The 12,680-nt window shown below is 37.2% G+C and overlaps 1 protein-coding gene across 1 annotated transcript in view; it reads right to left on the reverse strand.

The window, feature by feature from the left end:
* The window catches only part of RTN1 (reticulon 1), a 265,232-nt gene that overhangs the window by 13,384 nt on the left and 239,168 nt on the right, over positions 1 to 12,680 (reverse strand).

Genomic DNA, 12,680 nt, shown 5'->3' on the forward strand with positions numbered 1-12,680 from the left:
ACATAGAAATACATATCACAAAATAAATAAGACTAAAAGGAAGTCAATCATATTGAAATATTTTTTTTAATTCATGTACTGCAAGTTTAAAATCTCTACCCTAGAGACAGTGAAGAAGATTGAGTAATAAATCAAATGCTCAGGAACACGTCTCAATAAAAGTTTTCAGTATATAACCCAGAACTGTCACCACAGACATGTGTAAAAGGTGGCTTGAGTATGCATAGGTATGCTAGACACACTCTGATGTGAGCATGAGCCTTTTCCCTTTTACTTAAGGAAGAATGAATGTTCTAACTTTAAGGGACTAAATGTGAGCTGTCCATGGTTTGAGAGCCAGGGCTTTTATTTCTTCTTGTCAACACTGCAGTCCATAGGCATGTTCATTGGCACCTTTGGTGGTCCAGGGACAAAGATTATGCTGTTTCATAATCTACACTCCTAGCATAGACCAGAAGTTAAGAAGCAAGTGTTGACTCAGTTGAAGTCTATTTCAGATGTAGCTGGGATTGTGGGTCAACTGTGTCAACACTTCGGTACTGTACTGGCTGAGTCAGTTAGCCATCAAACATTTATTAAGGGCTTGGTATATGCCAGGCAGTGAGAAAAATGATTATTAATAACCAATTATTAATATGGGTGGGGGAATCCAGTGGTTTTTTTTCTTTTCTATTTCTTTATTCAAAGCCTAGCCCTTCAAGGACATTTCTGACCTTGCCCAAAGAATTCACCCCACCCAGACTATCTTATCTAAATGGAATTCTTACCCACCATTGTTCACTGTTCCTAGAGTAGGTGGAGAATAGGCCCTTTTGTATAGATTGCCTGAGGAGGAGTGGTCTGGTTTGAGATGAGTCTCTTTGTCCAAGAGTGACATGATCAGAGTCATGACCCCCAGCCTTTCATTAGAATAAGCCCACCTCTCCTCACTATATTCATTCTTTCATTGTCAACCAGAGTTGATTTTTACACATCAGGAACAGCCCCTTCTCCAAGGATATTTAAGCTTCAGGGGCCTCCAAGGTTCATATTTGGTTTCCAAGAGAGCCACTGGCTTAAATTTATTGATTACTTGCTAGTCACAATTAATAAGTTTATTATTAATTATCCAGAAGCTATGTCTCTTGGATTTTTCATTTTTCACAGCAGCTAAGTAGTTTAATGGATAGAGAATTGGGCTTGGAGTCAGGAAGATATGAGTTCAAATCTGGCCTCAGACACTTTCTAGCTGTGTGACCCTGGGCAAGTCACTTCACCTCTGTTTGCCTTAATCCACTGAGAGGGAAATAGAATTCCATTCTAGTATCTTTGCCAAGAAAACCATATGGACAGTATTGGCATGATATGGTCCATGGGGTCACAAGGAGTAGGGCGTGACTGAATGAACAAACAACAATAACATATGCTAGGCACTGCCCTACATACTGGGGATATAAATAAAGGCAGAAAATAGCCCCTGATTTCAGACAGTGCATATTCAAATGGAGATCATGTAAATAAATTAGGCATAACTATATTGAATAAGTCTATATGTATAGGTATGTATGTAATATACACCTATAGTAATAGAATGTATGCATGCATGTACGTATGGTAATATGAAAGGAGAAGGCATTATCAGGTAGAGGGATCAGGAAAGCCTCTTGAAGAAGTTGGGATTTGAGCTGAATCTTTAAGGAATCCAAGGAAACTTAGAGGTGGAGAAGGACAGACTGAGCATTCCAGGCTTCGGGGACATCCAGTACAGAGGCCCAGAGACGGGAGCTGGGTTGTCATGTGAGAGGAAATGTAAGCTTGCCAGTGGTAATGAAGTAAGTTGTAGAAAGACTGGGAAGGTAAGAAGGGATTAGGCTATGAAAAGCTTTAAATGCTTACGAGAAGATTTTGTATTAATTCCTGGAGGTGATAAAGAATGAGATAGCTCATTAAGCAAGGGAAATACACGGTGGGACCAATGCTTTAGAAAAATCATGTTGGTATCTGAGTGGAGAATGGATTGGAGTACAATGTACTTCTTACAGAAGTGGGACCCAGAACACATTAGGCACACAATACAAAACTGCCCACACTAGTGCCACCACCTCCAGCATTGGTAACCCAGGCCCAGAGGCCTACATATGTTCAGAATAAGGAATTAAGCAAGACTCAATCTCAATCCTCAGAGCCATAGCTAATTTTTCATTTGGAATGACAATAATATTAACCTCTATATCACGTAGACACTTTGGATATTCCCGTATTCTTATCACTTCATCCTTTATAGCATTTTCCCTGTCTATCTCTCCAATAACACAACACCCTTAGCTCCCTTAAGTGAACACTAACCCTTCCTGACCTATTGCTAAGTAGTGATTCAATGTCAACTTGGCAGGCAGTCTCCAGTGATATGCCTCAGAGATCTGTTCTTGTCTCTTTGCAGCTTAACCATTTTATCAATGATTTTTATGAAGCCACAGATGTCAAGCTTATTATTACTCTAGAATGAATAGCTAATACAGTGGAGGATGGTGTCAGTATCCCAAAATTTCTGACAGGTTAGAACAATTTGACGAATCTGAGATAAAATTCAGTAGGGAAAAAGAGTTACTCAGGTTAAAAAATTAACTTCACACATAGAAGAGGGATGCCAATTGTAATGACTAGACAGTTTTTTATCTGAAAAAAAATAATTTTAGTGAATTGTAAGCTCAGTAGGAGTAGGCAGAGTCATATGGAAGTCAAAGAGGCTAATGAAATCTTGGGCTGCAGTAAGTGAGGCATAGCTTTCAGAAAGAAGGAAGCTCCTCTGTATTCTGCCTTGGCCAGACCACATCTAAAGTATTGCATTCAGTTCTGGACACCACAGTTTAAGATTGACATTGCTAAGTTGGAAAGCATCCAGAGGAGCACAACCAGGATAGTAAAGGGACTTAAGTCACTGTCAAATGAAGACTGACAAAATGAACAGGGGATGTTTAGCCTAGGGCAGAGAAGACTTATGAAACATGTGAGTTTAAGTACTTGATGGCTATTGTCTATCTGAAGCAGGAATAATGGGTGGGAGTTTCATGAAGCAAATTTAGATTTGATATAAAGAAATTACTATTTTTTTTGACAATCTGAGCTACCCCAAAGTAGAATAGTCTGTCTCAATAGATAGTGGGTTCCTCCTCATTGGAAGTCCTGAAGAAAAGGTCAGATGATGACTTGACAAGCATGTTATGGTAGGAATTTCTTTTGGGGTATGGGTTAGGGATTAGATGGCCACTGATGTCCTTTCCAATGGTATAATTATGAATATTTTATAAATTACTGTTGACTTTTGGTTTACTGATCCAAAGCCAGTCATCAATGAACGATAGGAACCAGTGAATATTTTCTGTGTGTAAAAATGTAATAAGAATTTCAAATTGTCACAGAAAGAATGCGCCATCTTGCTAAATTAAGAACTTTTTTATTAGGTACTGGACATACATTTTCAAAGGTATGGAATGGTTTTACAAAGGATTCAGGATATACCAATACCTATTTTAGATCTAACGCTCTGGGCACATATATGTCAAGGAGGAGCAATGATGGGGCCAGAACTAAGCTTTTTGCCTACAAACCCTGTGATCTGAGCCAAAAGTAGAGTGTTCCTACTGCATCTCCTAAGAAGAAGGAACCCATAATGAAGACAGTCCATCTCCACAGAATTAAGGAAGAAATCTCAAAGTAGATCCTAAATGCTATTTAGTCTCCTTCTACATATAAGGAACATAAAAAGGTACTTTAAAATATGGTCCCTCAGGGTGTGGATACCACCAGCTTTCCCTATATCAGTAGTGCTCAAATTTTTTGGTCTCAGGGCCTCTTAATATATTTTTTTAAATTATTGGGTATCCTCTCCCAAAAGAGCTTTTATGTAGATTATATCTATCAGTGTTAATGGTACTAGAAATTAAAATATCTTGAGATTATGATAAAAATTGTTTTGACTTCACATATCCCCTTGAAATAGTCCAGGGGTCCACAGATCACACTTTGAGAACTGATGCTTTGGATCATTGGGGTGGAGGGCTGCAAAGAAAAAGGTTCTGTGGCTAAAAATTGCTAAGGAAAACCTAATTTGATAGATCTCTCTATAGTAATCTGCCTTCCTCTTCACCTTTCTCTTTCTATACACATGTATACATACATACACATGCGTGCATATGTATGTATATATACACACATATATAAATCTACAACATACTGACAACAGACATACAGAAAACCTAGGTTATTCACACTCTATTCTCATTCCTCTTTCTATGGAAAAATGTAAAACATAAGAAAAGCATTATTTTCTTCAAATTTCACACAGATGGAAATTTTCTAAATGGCATGGCCACTGAGAAGCAAAAAAAGCATTAAACCCTGCTAAGAAATATAATAAAGCACATTTGCTAGCTAAGCAAATCCTCAACTCTTTCTATAAGATGCTGTTGCAATCATATTTTTAAATGGACAGAAAATAAGAAGCTAAATTCACATCTCACAGATAAGCATTTTCTTACATTTTAATGTCACAAAGAAAACATGGTGTAGTGGACCGATTTGGTGTCAGAGCCAAGAGGGTCTGGGTTCAAATTCTACCTTTGACAAAATACTGACTCTGTGACATCACTTAACCTCTTGGTGCTGTGGGCAACTCTTTAAAACGAAGAGTTTCAGAAAAGGTGCCAACATGCATTGGTCGAGGTAGTTTCCTCGTCTGGGGCCACTGAAATCTCAGGGTAGTTCAGTGGATAGTGTTGGTTCTGGAATCAGGGAGAATTGAGTTAAAATCTAACTTCAAATACTTACTCGTTATGTGACCTGAGAGCACATAAATGAAATTAATAAATGAGATAAATAAGTCCCTTAATTTCTGTCTGCTCCAGTTTCCTCAGCTATAAAATGGAGAGGATAATAGCACCTACATCCCAGGACTGTCATGAGGATCAAATGAAATAATATTTGTAAAGTGCTTAGCAGAGTGCCTGGCACACAGTAGGTGCTTCATAAATGTTCCTTTCCCCAATCCTTAGTGTTTATGCATATCATACTTTGTAGGACGGGTTGAACCTGATTTAGAGAATCAGACACCAGTCCCTCAAATGAAAATGAACCTGAGGAGCTCAAAAACAGCAAAGGCATGATTGATTTACAACTTTGTGATGAACAAGCTGAATTAACCAAGGTAAAAATGCCTCTAGGCACTTCATCTGAGCTTTTCTAATGAGCCAGGGCACAGAAGAAGCCTCATTCAAGGTGACTGCCAAGCTTATATTGAGAACACACAACTTCCTGGAACTAATCCATTAAATCTGGGTCCTTACCACCTGCTAGATTTTTTCAGGTTCTTTTTATAGGAAAAACTCATCTTAAATATCTGAGGAGGATTCCCTGGGGAGCAACATCTCTGCAGTCCTAGCCGAGACCTAGATATAGGGAGAACTCTCAAAGTAGATTCCAATTCCATCCAAAGGAATCTATAAGGCTGGGTCTGGAAGGGTCCCTTCTCCCATTGCTTAATTTCATCTGCCTATGAAAATATTTCTAAAAAAAAATACAAGCCTATAAGGCAGTGAGATACCATGAAAAGATAACTGTTCTGGGAATTAAGGTGATTGGGATTGCTGTTGGGTCTGCCACTAACCGGCTGTGCCAATTCCTGAGCCTTAGTCTTCTCATCTGTAAAATAAAGAGATTAGAGTAGGTAATATCTAAAGTCCCCTTTAGCTCTAACAGTCTTTATCTACGGCAGATGGTAACACTCGCTACTTTGAGTGTGCTTGATATCATTATTACACACTCCAATACTTGATATCATCATTATATACTCCAATGCATTGATGCTGATGTGTGCAAAGGGATAATCAATAAATCAACAAACATTTCTCATGCGCGTTCTATTTGTCCAGATAATGGGGACACTGAAGTAAAAATAAAATTCTCCTTGACCTAAAGCAGTTTAAATTCTATTAGAGAGGGGGAAATGTCAGTACATAAATGTAGTCTTTCTTTGGGGTCCAGGGACTTAGGACTTTTAAACTTTTCTTTTGGAAAAAGAGTTTTAGGAAAAGAAGACACAAGGGAACCCTGGAAAAGTAGGACAGAGGGGCTGGAGAGATGAGTGTGTACATGGGAAATATGCCTATAGATAAGTTATGATGGCCTATCAGGACATCTGGATTGATCCTTGGCTATGATGCAGAAAGAGTATTGGAACCAAGAATCCACAGCTCAGGGCAGTGACAGTTCTGGGGACCTTTTCTATTTCCTAGCAAAGTAAATTTCCTCTTCTTGCAGTTAGCCAGGAATGCTAGCTTGTCTATTCTTTATCTGGTTCTCTCACTTTTTTTATTGTTTTGTTTTGGTAAGGCAGTTGGGGTTAAGTGACTTGTCCAAAGTCACACAGCTAGTAAGCATTAAGTGTCTGGTCTGAGATCGGAGTTGAACTCGGGTCCTCCTGACTCCAGGGCCAGTGCTCTATCCACTGAACCACCTAGCTACTCCTATTTCTCTCACTTTTAATCTCATTTATTCACTATAAAACCACACCAGCCAGCAAAAATGCTAAGCCATGTGTATTCTATTTAAGGCTTGGAAATAGAGAGAGAAGATATGGGAGAGAACGTTCCTCGTTCTAAGGGAGACATTCTTAATTTGGGCTCTGTGAAACTTTATAAAAGTGACTGATAACTACATTTCAATAACATTGGTCCTATGTGTTAAATCTTATGTATTTAAATTTATTTTGAGAAGGTGTCCATAGACAGTCCACCAGAGTGTACAGGGATCCATTAAAATAATAAAAAAAATTAAGAATCTATGTTCTAGGAAGACAAAAGGTTGGCCAACAGAGGCTGGTATTTTAGGACAAAATAGTAGAGCAGTATTCATCTGTATAATTTGAGTATATGAATTTGGACTACTGGGGGGAAAAAATCACAAGCCACTAAAAGAACGGGCTTCAAGGAGCAAGGTTTGTGAGTTTTCACTTTCAAACAACTAATGTCTCTTTTTGGCGAGCTGGATTTGAAAGAAAAACCACTACATTGAAGGTGGTTGAAGCCACCCCTCCTTTCCCCATCAACCGCACTGGCTGTTCAGCTTGCCCTGCTAGCCAGTAATTTCTGCTGCCCACATAAATGAACATCATATACAAGTATTCGTGTGAATATATGCCCGTACATATAGGTATTTGTGTGTGTACATATATAATACATATACAGGTATTTGTATATATGTATGTATGTACATATGCATCTATTAATACATATAATACCTGTGCATATATATGCATATACGCATAGGTGTATGTATATATGTATATGTATATCTACATATATGCATTTATATATAGATATAAGTATAAATACTTTTATGTATATGTATTTATATGAAGTAGGTACAAGGTAAGATACAGACACAACGTAAATAGAGTGGGAGTAAGAGGCACTATCAGGTAGGGGTGGGATGCGAATCCAGAACATTTATGGGGAGGGGACACTTGAGCTGAGCTTGGAGGAAACTAGGGATTCTAAGAGGCAGAGATAAGGTGAGTAAATTCTCATCATGCAGAACACTTGTGCATAGGAACAGAGATAGGGAAATGGAAAGTCATGTATGAAGAACACTAAGTAGGTCAGTTTAATCAGAAAATAAAGTTTGTGAGGAGAGCGATGTGTGAAAAGCCTTATAAAAATAGGCCAGAACCAGACTGTGAAGGGTTTAAAATATCCAAAGGAGGTGTATTTCCAGCACTCACTACAGTGCTTGGCATAGAGTGGATGCTCAATAAATGTTCATTTATTGATTTATCTTAGAGGCAATAGTAAGATACTGGAGCATTGGGTGGACATGGTTAGATTGAGGAATTGAGAAATATCACTTTGGCAGCTACACTGAGGATGAGTTGGAGAGGGAAAGATGGGGCAGGGAGAACAAACATGAGGCTGTTGCAACAGTCCAAGGCAGAGGTAACAAGAGCTTACACTGGCATGATGGTTTGTTTACAGGGTGAGGGATGAGGTCTCAATGAGGGCAAAGTATAGGCAGGCTCAGGAGGCTTGAGGGAACGATTAAGATTACAAGCAAAGAGAGAGACTTCTGAGTTCAAGATCTTGGTCAGAAATAGGATGAGTCAATCCAGGTGATGTAAACTGGGAAAGTGGGTTTACATCTAATCAAGTTTAACTGAAGTGACACAAGTTAATGTCCCCATAACGAAGAGAATGAAATCTTTCTTGGACATCTTGAAAATAAGATATCTATAGGATATCCAGTTTGAAATGTCCAAAAGAAATTGGTAATGTGGGAATGCAATTCAAGATATATAGATCTGGATGTTATCTGCAGAGAGGTGAAAACTGAACCCATGGAAACAAGTGAGATCACTGAGAGAATATAGGGAGAAAAAAGAATAGGACCTAGGACAGCCTTGAGGTAAACCTATAGTTAGGGGTGGATCATGGATGATAAATGAACAGGCAGATAGGTAAGAAGAGAATCGATAAGACATCATAAAAACTGGGGTGGCTAGGTGATGCAGCCCTGGAATCAGGAGGACCTGAGTTCAAATGTGGACCAGACACATAACACTCACTTAGCTGTGTGACTCTGGGCAAATCACTTAACCCCAATTGCCTCGCAAAAAAAGAAAAAGATCATTAGAACTCAGAGAGAAGAAAGTAACCAGGCAGAGAAGGTAGTCAACAGTATCAAATACTGCAGAGAATTCAGAAGGATGGAGTTTTAAATCTGAAAAATCAAGAGATCATTTTTGTTGACATGATTAAAAGTTGGAGGGGGAGGAGACTAGGGAGATTTTGAACTGACCACTTATCTTAGAGGGGGGAAAGTGGGGACAAAAGGGAAGAAGAAAGTGATAATTAACACAATAAAAGAAAGAAAAATAAATCATTTGAGCAAAACACCAAAACTAGAGAAAGGGCAGGCAAATGGAAATAGGGGGTGGGGTAAAAGGGTAGAAAACCTGTAGGAATTGAATTGTATCAATGCAGTTTCAGCAAAATTGCTGAACAGTAATTGCAAGAACAAAATATTAACTTAAACGCAGAAAAATATTGCAAACATCTTTTTTTTAAAAAAAAAAAGCTAAAGAAACAAATAGAGGGAAACATGAGCCTAATTCACACAAATTTAAATGTGAATTCACTAAACAATCCAGTAAAATAAAAAAGAATAGATAAGGAAATAAAATCACCCAATTTGTTATTTCTCAGAAACACATTTAAAAAGAAAGACATATTATCTAAATGAGAGGCTAGAACAAAAGTTTCTTTGCATGAGATGAATAATAATAAAAAAAGGTTGCAATCATGCTATCATGCTAAACAACAATTTTAAGTCAATGTCAACAGAGACAAATAAGAAAATTACATTATACTTAAAGGAACCATAAATGATGAATTGATATAAATAGAAAAAATGCATCAAGTGGCACAGCATCTAAATTCATAAGAGTCAACTAAATTGCAAAAAGGCACAAATAATAATGGTAGATTTTTAATATTCCTCTTTCAGAGCTAGAAAAAATTAAAACAAAAACCAAAACCGAACACATAAAAGTGAACAAACTTGGAAAATTTATAGCTAAAAGATTTGTTGTATCTTCTGAATAATAACATTAAAATACATATTTCTCAGCACCAGATGAGATAGATAACCAGATAAAATAGATTACATTTTAGATCACAGAAAAATTACAAGTAAATATTTCTAAAAAGCAAAACTGCTAAACATGTCCTTTATAGATTATAACACTATATGAAGCAGTAATTAATGCAGGGAGCCCAAGCAAAATACACAGACCTCAATGGAGACTTAATAACAAAATGCTAGACAATGACAGAATCAAAGGATAAATCATAGAAACAATTATTAAATACATAAAAAAAGCAATGAAAATGACTAGACAACATACTAAAATTTATGAGATACAGTTAAAACAGTCCTTAGAGGGAAATTTATATCCTACATGTATATTAACAAAATAAAAAAGAGGATTAGTGAACTAAATATACAAGTAAAAATTAGGAAACCAACAAATACACCCCAAATTATCAGAAAATAAGAAATCTTTAAAATTAGAGGAGAAATACACTGGAAAATAAAATGACCCATTAGCTTTCTTTGACAAGCTAATAAAATTATTTAGCCTTTAATCAACCTGATTAAAAAGGAGGAAAATCAAATTAACAATATAAAGACTGAACAAAATGAAATCACAACAGAAAATTCAAAGGAGTTGCCAACAATGTCAAATCTGCATTACGAAGAGGCCATTGGGTTTGGCAATCTGGAGTTCATTGATAAATTCGAAGATAGCAATTGCAAAAGAGTCATGGAGGTTAGCTTGCAAAGGTTTGAAGAGTGAGTGGGTAGTATGGCATGAAGCGTAGATTTTTCTTTCTAGAAGTCTGACAATGGAAGGAAGGAGAGATGCCCATAGGATAAAGTTTAAATTTCTCAGCCTGACATTTGAAGTCCTCCCCTCCCCATTCTAGCTCCAAGATCCTTTTCTATACTAATTTTTTTAACTTACCAACCTTTCCCCTACATATTCTATATTTCCAGATAAAATGGCTTCCTAGCAGTTCTACATACTCAGTGTTCCAGCTTTCATCTTTATGCACAGACTGTCTTCTATGCTTAGAATTCATACTATGAATTCATCCTCATTCACATCTCTGGGACTCCTTAGCTCCTTTCAGAGCCCAATTCTTATGCTGCCTCCTACATTAAGACCTGGTTGATCCCTGATAGGCTAGTACCTTCCTTTATTAGCATTTTCTCCTATCTCAGATTGCCTTGTCTGTATACATGGTGCATCTCTTTAGTACAATGGCAATGACTTTGAAAACAAGAAATGTTTCAATTTTCTTTGTATCCCCAAAGTCAAGCAAAGTGCCTTGCATAAATACTAGTCACTCAGCTCCTTAGGTTTGAGAGAACAATTTAGATTACAAGCAAAGAGAGGGATTTCTGAATTCAAGATCTTGGTCAGAAATATGATAAGTCAATCCAAGCAATGTAAACTGGGAAAGTGGATTTACATCTAATCAAGTTTAATTGAAGTGACACAAGTTAATGTCCCCATAACAACCACTTAGAGGGCTGTTAATTACTTCTATTAAGCTCTGTTTTGTATAAGCTGTCTCTAAAAACAAATGCCAGAAGGAACATATAAAGAAATACTCTGTCCTCTAATTGATGATATTCCCTTTCAAACAAATGGCATTTTAAGTCAATTTGTCCTCATTATGTGAGGTGTTAAAATTTTGAAATATGAAATTATATAGAAGCTATTAATAATAAGTCTGAATTTTCTATTTCCAACTGTATTTCTGACTAACTGCTTTACTGCTGCTAAAAATCATACATACTATTTTTAAAAAACCCACAATCTCCCAAATACTACACATTTTTCATGTATGAAGAGAAGAGAATAAGAATGGAGTGATTAAAGAGAATGGCAGACAACAGCTGAGACTGGTTAAGATTAACTAAGTAAAATTAATTTAGAGTATGAACTGTAAGCCAATGTATCCATCATTTAGAGCTAATATTAATGACGGTTTTTCAAGTAGCTAGGTTACAAAAAGAAATGCATCAAAACAATGAGTCCATCATCATATTCTCTTCATCACAGTACTTTTCTATAAGTAGGTAAATCCTGTGTTACACAATAGATGCTTTGCCTAAAATGCTGCAAATTGAATATTTGGAATCAGAATCACAGAATCTCCGAATAGGAAAGGGCCACAGAGACCCTCTAGTCTAACTGGTACCTGAACAAGAATTTCCTTTCCATCATATGTGATTAGATATCATCCAATCATAGCTATTGCTTGAAGACCTTTTTTTGAAATCTATGTCCTATGATCTCTGAAGTAATCCATTCCACTTTGGGGTGGTTCTAATGGTTAGTAAGCTTTTCCTTAAAACAAATCTAATCTTGTTTCTTTCTAACTTTCATTTATCACTTCCTGGTTTTGTCCTTTGAGACCAACAGTCAATCAACATATATTAAGTGCCTACTATGTGCCAGGCTATGTACTAAAGGCTGAAAATACAAAGAAAGGCAAAACTAAATCAAAACAATGAAAATCACAATCCCTTTTCCACTTGGCAGCCTTCCAAATACTTAAAGACAGCTTAACTACCAGGGTTCCCCCTCCCCCTCCCTACCGCACCCCCTGTAACATGGGTTAGGCTAGCTTTTCCCGAAAAGCTGACAAATCTGGGACTTTATTGGCTCAGGCAGAGATGGGGAAAAACTCAACCTATACCTCCCTTGATACAGATTTCTAGTAGCATCTAGCCAAATTGGCATAGCTTCTGGGCACCTGAAAGCACAAAAGGCCCACCCAATAGGGTTTGGGGCCTTTCAGACTTGGTGGTTGTCTAATGACCAGCCTAATGTTAAAGATGCTTGATTAGTTCCCTGTTTATCCATATCAGTCTCTACAAAGCTCGTTTTTCATTCTCATCAGGATTGTTACTCTTGTATCTTAAGAATTTCACTCTTGAGCACTTTTCATATCCTCCATGGACGACTTTCTGTGTAGAACTATAATTCCTGTCATCTTACCTATCCTTTATCTGAACCCGTTGGAATCTGCCCTCCTAAAATCTATGACACATGTCAGACTACTCCACAAAATAAT

The sequence above is a fragment of the Phascolarctos cinereus genome, unplaced genomic scaffold (assembly GCF_003287225.1).
Source record: "Phascolarctos cinereus isolate Bilbo 61053 unplaced genomic scaffold, phaCin_HiC Scaffold_3;HRSCAF=262, whole genome shotgun sequence".
NCBI classification, from domain to species: Eukaryota; Metazoa; Chordata; class Mammalia; order Diprotodontia; family Phascolarctidae; genus Phascolarctos; species Phascolarctos cinereus.